We start from the raw sequence: 9,066 nt of genomic DNA on the forward strand, positions 1-9,066 counted from the left end.
TGGTAACCACTGATGCTTGTAACCAAATGATATAATCAACTGCTGGTAATTTTAGTTTTGCAAATACTTGAGGCAAAGAAAAATTGAATTAGATTCTCAGTCAATTCTATTTTCTGTTCTCTGATCCTATAACCTAGGTTTCCTGAGAGTCCAGAAGAGAAAAGCAACTTCTATCCTGCCTATCACATTCTCTCCTTGAGTTTAGGTGATGAATTGGAGAAGAAAACTGTTCTCCCACAGCCAGCAAACTAGTTCTTCCATAGGACTCAATTTTTTTTGAAAAACAGATTTTATTGACATCTTTTATATTTACATTGCCTGAGTTTCCTCCAGTATACCCCCTTTCCCTACCAGAAAGCCATTTCTTACAAGGAATATTTTTAAAAGGGAAAAAAAAGAAGGGAAAAAAAGTCAGGTAAAAATAGTTATCTTTTCATGTGAGCAAATCACAACCTGCCTATGACTTTGTAGAGATGTTCCTAGAGAATTACTTGAGTCATATACAAGTTTAGTGACTTGTCCAGGGTTATAGAACTCACCAAGGAGGAGGGCAAGGGAAGGAAACTGGACTATAGGGGATAGATCTTAGAGAATGAACTGAATGATTATCAGCAAGATGAAAATGCAAAATCCAGAACCCCTATCCCATAAGCTCTTGTGAGAGTTTGCCTTTGATCTCTTATCATGTGGTGTTAAGCTGCGTTTTACAGAGATAAGGTAGCACCTGTACTCACAGCCACTTCTGATACAATGCTTCAGAGAGGCAGTATTTATGGAGGGTGCATAGAAGACCTCAGTTGGAGCTCTAGCTCTGACATCTACTAGCCAGGTGACCATGGGCATGTCACTACACCCCTTGGGAACTTTATTTCTTCCTTTGTTAAAGGAGAATATTAGAGGCTTGTCTCAGAAGAAGTGATGAGAAAAGGTACCTCCCTTTCTTCCTCACAGAGGTGGGGCTAAACTGCTTTTTTTTCTCTCTCTCTCTCTTTCTTATTTTTTATTCTTTGTTTCAAGGGATAATGTTAGGTCAGACGATGTTGGCATACTGTTAGTTCAGGTTGAGAAGATTGTTGTTGTTTGTCCTGAAGAGGACCAGTGACGTCAGGAAAGCGATGTCTTGACTTACAAGTGAATTGGATTTAAGTGAAGCAGGGCTGTGCAATCACCAGCCTCACTTTCTCCTCCCGAGCCATCTGGGTCCAGTGGCAAGATGACTGGATATGGCCCCAGATGATCCAGAAGAAATAAAGCACTCATAAGTCACTGAATGGTTAACAAAAGGAGGTTTACTTAGCCCTAACATAGCAAAAACATACATTGAGGATAGAGCAGCACTAACCTTCCCTTGTCTCCACATGGAAATTGTCTGCAGGGCAGAGTATAGGGACTCCCGTGTTCTCTAGTCATCCACCCAGTCAGAAGGTCTGTACTCTATGTGGTTGTCCTTAGGTAACCAGGAATCATGTCAGTACAGCAGGAGGCTACCAGGAAGGTACAACAAGGAAGGCAGAGAGATCAGTCAGATTCTGGGAACAGTTTTGTTGCCTTTTAGGGAAAACTAATCAGGGCCACTAGGCGGCACAGTGGATAGAGTGCCTGGCCTGGAGTCAGGAAGACATTTTCTGAGTTCAAATCTGGCTTTAGACAATTACTGCTGTGTGACTCTAGACAAGTCACTTCACCCTGTTTGCTTTAGTTTCCTCATCTGGAAAATAATCTGGAGAAGGAAATGGCAAACTACTCCAGTATCTCTTCCAAGAAAACCCCAAATGGGGTCACAAAGAGTTGGACACAACTGAACTGAAATTCATTAGAGGGGTGGGGAGAATGTGGGAAATCCTAAAAGGAATTAGTTCTATCATAGACAGTTTGCTAGGTAGGTGATGAGGAAGGGATCTATCTGAAAATGAAATCAGTGGCCAAACCAAATATATCAATATTTTTTTTTAAATTAAAATGAGGATGTTTGACTAGATGATTTCTAAAATATACTCTAGCTCAAAGACTAAATGAGATCCATAACTATCCCATATGGTTCAGACATCCAATCACAGGCTTGGAGGACAATGATTGAAGACAATGATATAGTGTGGGGTCATGGTCACTGAAGGACTTGTTCACTTCAAGGGAAGTCTCCATCCCCTGATCTGTAATGCTTATGTCTGTTCCTCCTGTTGCTCTGGGCTCATGGTGTTGCTAAAAGCAAAGTGAGGTAATGGAGTGCCCATGACATGAGAAGAGGAACACTGGCAGGAATAAGGAGAAGAGAAAAGGGGGGGGCAAGTCATCCATTTTATTTGCTGGTGTCCTGGGTAGTTGCTTAAAAGTATGGTACAGTGAAAAGAACACTGGATGAGGAGCCAGGATGCCAGGGTTCTAGCTCTAATGAAAAATCACACTAGACTTGGAGTCAGAAGACCTGGATTCAAGTCTTGGCTCTGACACTTTCCAGCTGTGTGACTTTGGATAAGTCATTTGATCACTGAGCCTCAAATGTAAAAATGAGAGCATTAAATAAATTGATCTTGTCCCTTCCTGCTCAATTTTTTTTTTTTTTAGGTTTTGCTCATTGGATAAAGCAAGAGCCATCTAGGTGGCACAGTGCATGGAGTACTTGACCTGCAAGAAGACCTGAATTCAAATCCAGCCTCAGATGCTCCCTAGCTGTGTGACCCCGGGGCAAATCCCTTAACCTCAGTTGCTTCTTCTTTAAAATGAAGATAATAATAACACCTACTTCCCAGGGTTGTTGTGAGGATCATATGAGAAAATATTTGTAAGGCTCTTAGCGTAGTGCCTGGTACACTGTAGGTACTTAATAAATGCTTATTCCACTCTTGCCTTTCCCCCATTAGATAATACACTTGGTAGCAGTACTGGGGTTGAGAAAATGGCTTAGATGACAGACAGCAAGACAAGTTTTTGGGGTGGGTGGAGAAGTATAAGCCATGAATAGGAGACTCAGAAGTCAGGTAAGGAGCACCATTACGGCAAGGTCGGGTTGATGCAATGGGCATATGTAAATCAGACAAGACTCAATCCAGTTAAAGTACCTTTCCTGTGGAGGAGCATGAATTAGAGCCTCGTTAGACTAAATATTTTGTTTCAAATTAACACACATTAATTCATCTCATCTAGCTGAAAATCTCCCTTCAATTCAGAAGAATGAAATGACTTCTGGGTAGCATGGTTTTATAAAATGTTTCCTCTGATATTATTTTTGATCATTAAGACATGCCACTAGCGCCATATGAAAAGTTTCATTTTTCCTCAAACTGGTTATTTCCCATCCTGTAGATATGTGGTTAGTGCGTCCCTCTGGCATTACATAATTTGTGCCCAATCTACAAAAGTTGGCACTCTAACAGGGTTCAGTGGGAGGACAGTGAGCATTTAAATGAAAACTCTTTCAGGTGTTGAGTCTCCAATGTGATATCACTGAGGGAAGGAGTGAGCAAACAAAAAGAAAAAAAAAAGAGGGTCATTTTGAACCTTGGTATTATTTAATAGAGGAAATGATTGAACTTTCCAAGGGCAAGCATGAAATTTTATAAACGGTTTATGCAGTTACTGCAAAACCTCTAGCAATAAAACTTAAATTCTCTTAAGACCTCTTTCAAGGGACTAGCTACTAAAATCTTCTTACTATGGAAAACTTCTTAGAAGGAAAATGAAAAACTGTTGCCCTAGAGATGGGACCTAAAACTTTGATTCTGTTTAATGAGAAACGTTTATGAACTTGATTCTTACCTTAGCATCTGGAATCTGTTACATATTCCCTCTTTCTCCAGCCTTCCCAATCCACAATTTGTGTGTGTGTGTGTGTGTGTGTGTGTGTGTGTGTGTGCGCGCGCGCGCTCGAGTGATGGACTTAGGGTGGGAAGACCTGCAAAAAGTTTCCAGACTTCTAGTTCCTATAGACCTAGTAAGAGTTCACACTTATGTAATGCTTCAAGGTTTACAAAGCAATTTCCTCTTAACAGCCCCGGTGAAGTAGGCAAGTAGGCAGTGTAAATAATCATCACATTTTATGGATGATTACCCTGAAGTTAAAAGGTTAAGTGTGAGGGCAGGGAGTGTCTCATTCTTCTATTTGTGCCTAGCCTAGTGCCTGGCACATAGTAGGTTTTAACACATACTTGTCCATTGATTGCCATTATCTCCTATTTTGTAAGTGAAAGAGTGGCATAGACAAAGGATATGGAAAAAGAATAAAATAACAGGGTACTTCAATCTGAGCAGATTCTCTCTGTCTCTCTCTGTCTCTTTCCGTCTATCTCTGTCTCTGTCTCTGACTCTGTGTGTGTGTCTCTCTGTAAATCTCTCTCTTTGTGTTTCTGTCTCTCTGTCTCTGTCTCTCTCTACCAAAAGATGAACAGCTAATGACTTCTTGGTTGGCCTTAATGACAATTTCTCTCTTCAAAAATGGGGGAGGCCAAGTACCTTGCCTTTCACCCACAAGACTTGGTTACTCAGATAGAAACATTGGGAACCCTGGCAAGGTGACCATTACTTCAGAGCTCATGATAGTTAATCATTCAGTCAATCAGCTTCTATTAAGTGCCTACTATGTGCCAGTGCTAAGTTCTGGGGATACAAAGAAAGGTAAAAGACAATTCCTGCTCTGAAAGAGCTCATAGTCTAATAGGTGAGACAACATGCAAACAATTTATGTAGAAACAAGTGATATACAGAATAAATGGCAAATAACCAACAGAGGGAAGGCACTAGGATTAAGGGGGATCAGAAAAGGCTTCCTAAAGAAGGAGAGATTTTAGCAAGGAATTGAAGGAAGCCAACGAGGTGAAGATGAGGAAGGAGAGAATTCCAGCTATGGGAGACAGCCAGGGGTAGAGAGATGGAGCATCTTACGGGAGGAATGGCCATGAAACCAGGATCATTGGATTACAGAGAAAGAAAACTGGGGAAGGAGGAGAGAGTCCAGGTTATGAAGGGTTTGGAATGCCAAGCAGAGGATTTTATATTTGATCCTGGAGATAATAGGGAGTTATTGGAGTTTAATGAGTTGGGAGGTGGGGGATGACATGGTTGGACCTGGGCTGTAGGAGCAGCTGTCAGCTGTTGTCTGCTTTTGACAGCTGAGTGGAGGATGCACTAGAGAGGCAAGCTGACCAAAGAGCAGGCAAGAGTCCAGGCCTGGGGTGATGAGGAGCTGCAGCAGAGGGATGGCAGTGTCGGAGGAAAGAAGCAGGGAGGGGATATGTGAGAGATATTATGAAGGTAACATTGACAGACATTGGAAACAGATTGAATATTGGGGGAGGGGGTGAGGAAAGTCCAACCCAGGGTGACCCCAGATCTTTAAATAAACTCTGTTGATATCTTTTGTTTTTACATTAGTCATGTAAAAATAAGCCCACCCACTGACAAATGAGCCATTCCTTGTAACAAAGAAAAACAATTCTATGAAATCAAATAGAAGTGTGTGTGTGTAACAGTGTATGCAACATTCCACACCCACAGTTCTCCACCTCTCTACCTAGAAGATGGAAGTGTTTCTTCATCTCTTCTGTGGGACCAAAACTGGGCTCTAGATTTTAAGAGATCAGATTTCAAATATTTCAGAGAAAAAAGAGGTAGAATCCCATGGATGAAAATTCTTCATGGAGAAGTCAACCCAAGAGGCATAGAAAGTTCTGAAGAATGAAATGCTGAAGGGACAAAAACAGTTTCAATGAGGAAGAAAAATGGGGAACTATCTAAAGAGATCAATGTAGATATATTGAGAACTCATCTAACAATTTACACTTTTAGGAGACATGTATAAAAGAAAGAAACAAGAGCAGATTATGGAGGAGACATGTTAAAGATGTGTTGACTCAATTATAATTTCAAAAACCTCAAGAATAGCACCAAAGCTCAGAAAGAATTAAATTGAATGAATGCCAACAAAAAGGACTTTTTAAATAGTTATATTGGGGGCAGCTAGGTGGTGCAGTGGATAGAGTTCTGGCCTTGAAGTCAGGAGGACCTGAGTTCAAATCCGGCCTCAAACACTTGATACTTACTAGCTGTGTGACCCCTGCAAGTCACTTAACCCTGATTGCCTCAGCAAAAAGCAAATAAATAAATAAATAGTTATATTGGTTTAAAAAAAAAAGGAGGTGAAGAGAGGTCCAAGAAGGGCTAGGACCACCACTCAGCACAAATGGGATGATGACCACAGACAACAGTGAGAAGTCAAAACTACTCAACTTCTATTTTGCTTCTAGCACAGTGCCTGGCACATAGCTGGCACTTAATAAATATTTGATTGACTATTTCTATTTTCTCTGTCAAATAGAATGATCATAGCTATGTGGTGCAGTAGAAAGTGTTGGTCTTGGAGTCAAAATGTTGTTGTTGTTGAGTTGTTTCAGTCCTGTCCAACTCTTTGTGACCCCATTTTGAGTTTTCTTGGCAAAGATACTGGAGTGGTTTGCCATTTCCTTCTGCAGCTCATTTTATGTATGAGGAACTGAGGCAAACAGGGCTAAGTGACTTGCATACACAGCAAGTGTTTGAAGTCAGATTTGAACTTAGGAAAATGAGTCTTCCTGACTACAGGCACGGTACTCTATCCACTGCACCATCTCGCTTCAGTTGCTTACTAGCTACATGACTCTTGGCAAATCATTTAACCTCTATCTGCCTCAGTTTCTTCATGTGTAAAATGGGAATAAAAATAGCATTTACCCCTCAGGGTTGTTGTGAGGATAGAATAAGATAATATTTTTAAAGTGCTTTGTAAACCTTAAAGCCTATATAAATGCTAACTATTACTAAACAAATAAGCAAATACATAAACAAAGGCAAAATAAATAAGCAACAAAGCAAATAAAGGAATGAATGAAAAAATAAATAAACAAATGGATGAAGAAAGAAAGAAAAGAAAGAAAAAGGAAGGAAAGAAGGAAGAAAGGAAAGAAGGAAGGAAGGTATGAAGGAATGTGGGACAGCTAGGTGGCACAGTGGATAGAGCACTGGCCCTGGAGTGAGGAGGATCTGAGTTCAAATGTGACTTCAGACACTTGATACCTACTAGCTATATGACCGTGGGCAAGTCACTTAACCCCAATTACCTCGAAAAAAAAAAGGAAAATGAGGAGAAAGGATGGAGAACAGAAGTGTCACAAGATTAACAATGGACAAATACCCTGATGTCTAAAAAAAAGAGTGAAGAGTCAAAACTACAAACTCTAGACTGATGAACTTGCTTTTTATTTTTGTAAAATAAAATTCTAGGGTATATTCTTTAAGAGATATGTAATTTGTAAATATCTGAGTAGAAAGGTCACTAAGAGCTAGCATGGCTACATCAAGAAGAGGTCATGTCATTCTAATTCCATTTCCTTTTTTTGACAAGGTTCCTAGACCAGTCCATAAGGAGAATTCTGTAAACATAATTTACCTAGAGTGAAACATTTGAAACAAGAATGTGAAGGGTATAACTAGTTTCTTATGACATTCTTGTGAATAAGATGGAAAAATAGTCTCTGAGAAGTAGAATTTAAGAATTGGTCAAATGATGAAACCCAAAGAGTAGTCATGAAAGGGCTTGAAGTCAGCTTGGGGGAGATATATGTCCAGTGATGTGCCCAGGGATTTCATCTTTGGCACTCTACTGTTCATTGTTTTTATCAGTGACTTTGAATGAAGACCTATATGGCATATTTGTGAAATTTGCAGACAACACAAAGCCAGGAGGGAGAGCTAATAGCATAGATGACAGAGTCAGTATCCAAAAAGATTTTGACAAGCTAGGAGCACAGATTGAATGTAATAAGATGAAATTTTGAAGAGCTAAATATGAAGTCTTATACTTGGGTTCAAAAAATCAACTTCGCCAATATACAACGGGAGATGAGGCAGGTTTTTTGTGGAGGGAAGAAAGAGATCTCAGAATGTTAATGGATAGAAAGTTAAACATGAACCAATAGTACCATGTAGCAGCAAAACAGCTAACAGAATCTTAGAATGAAAAGAGGTAGATCCAGAACACTGGAGGCAACGATCTTACTGTATTCTGCTTTGGTTAGATCCGATTTGGCATGTTGCATTCAGTTCTGAGCACTGAAGTTTAGGAAAGATATTGACAAAGTGGAGAGCATCCAAAGAAGGGTACAGAGGATGGCAAAGAGCCTTGAGACAATGGCACTTAAAAGAGCCACTGAGCAGTCTTCTGACTGCAGGCCCAGCATTCTATCCAGCTCTAAATCTATGATCCTATGATCTTATGTTGTTGTTCAGTCGTTTTTCAGTCATATACAACTCTTTGTGACCCCATTTGGGGTTTTCTTGGCAAAGATACTGAAATGGTATGCCATTTCCTTCTCCAACTCATTTTACAGATGAGGAAACTGAGGCAAGCAAGGTGAAGTGACTTGCCCAGAGTCACACAGCTAGTACGTAGCTGTGGCCAGATTTGAACTCAGGCAGATGATCTATATATCTAGGTGTCCTATTCACTGTACCACCTCGCTGTCCCCTGGCATATAGTAGATGCTTAATAGATGTTTATTGACTATATGTAATACGTAAAATTTTTTCAACATTAATAATTTTCTTTTATGCATTTAAAACATCTGTGAAGGGGGTCCATAGGCTTCACTAGACTGACAAAGGGATCCATGACACAAAAAGTTAAGAACACTTGTTCTCGATCTTTGACATTTCCTGGAGTGTAGTGATGGACTAGCCATCAGTCATCCCTTAATCTCACTACATCACAGCCCATCTCTTTTGGGCCATGGATCTATCTCTATAATGGTACCTCACGTCACTTATTCTAAACAGCTAGACCATAGGCAAACAAATAAAAGAGGAAAAAGTACTTTTTGAGGAATTTTCCACACTTCCATTCCCAAGCAAAAGCCAATTTTTTTCCAAAAAAACATTTAAACTCTTGAGGCCTTGGTTTCCTCATCTGTAAAATGATAACATGATCTCAGAGGAGCCTTTCAGCTCCGGATTCTATGATGCTTTGTTTCTATTGCTGTTCATTGAGTGGAAGAAAGGGCAACACCCCAGCCTTGTCCCAAGCAGGTATAGCCTGGGCCTCAG

This window comes from Vombatus ursinus, unplaced genomic scaffold (genome assembly GCF_900497805.2).
Source record: "Vombatus ursinus unplaced genomic scaffold, bare-nosed wombat genome assembly UNPS02014894.1, whole genome shotgun sequence".
In the NCBI taxonomy this organism is placed as follows: Eukaryota; Metazoa; Chordata; class Mammalia; order Diprotodontia; family Vombatidae; genus Vombatus; species Vombatus ursinus.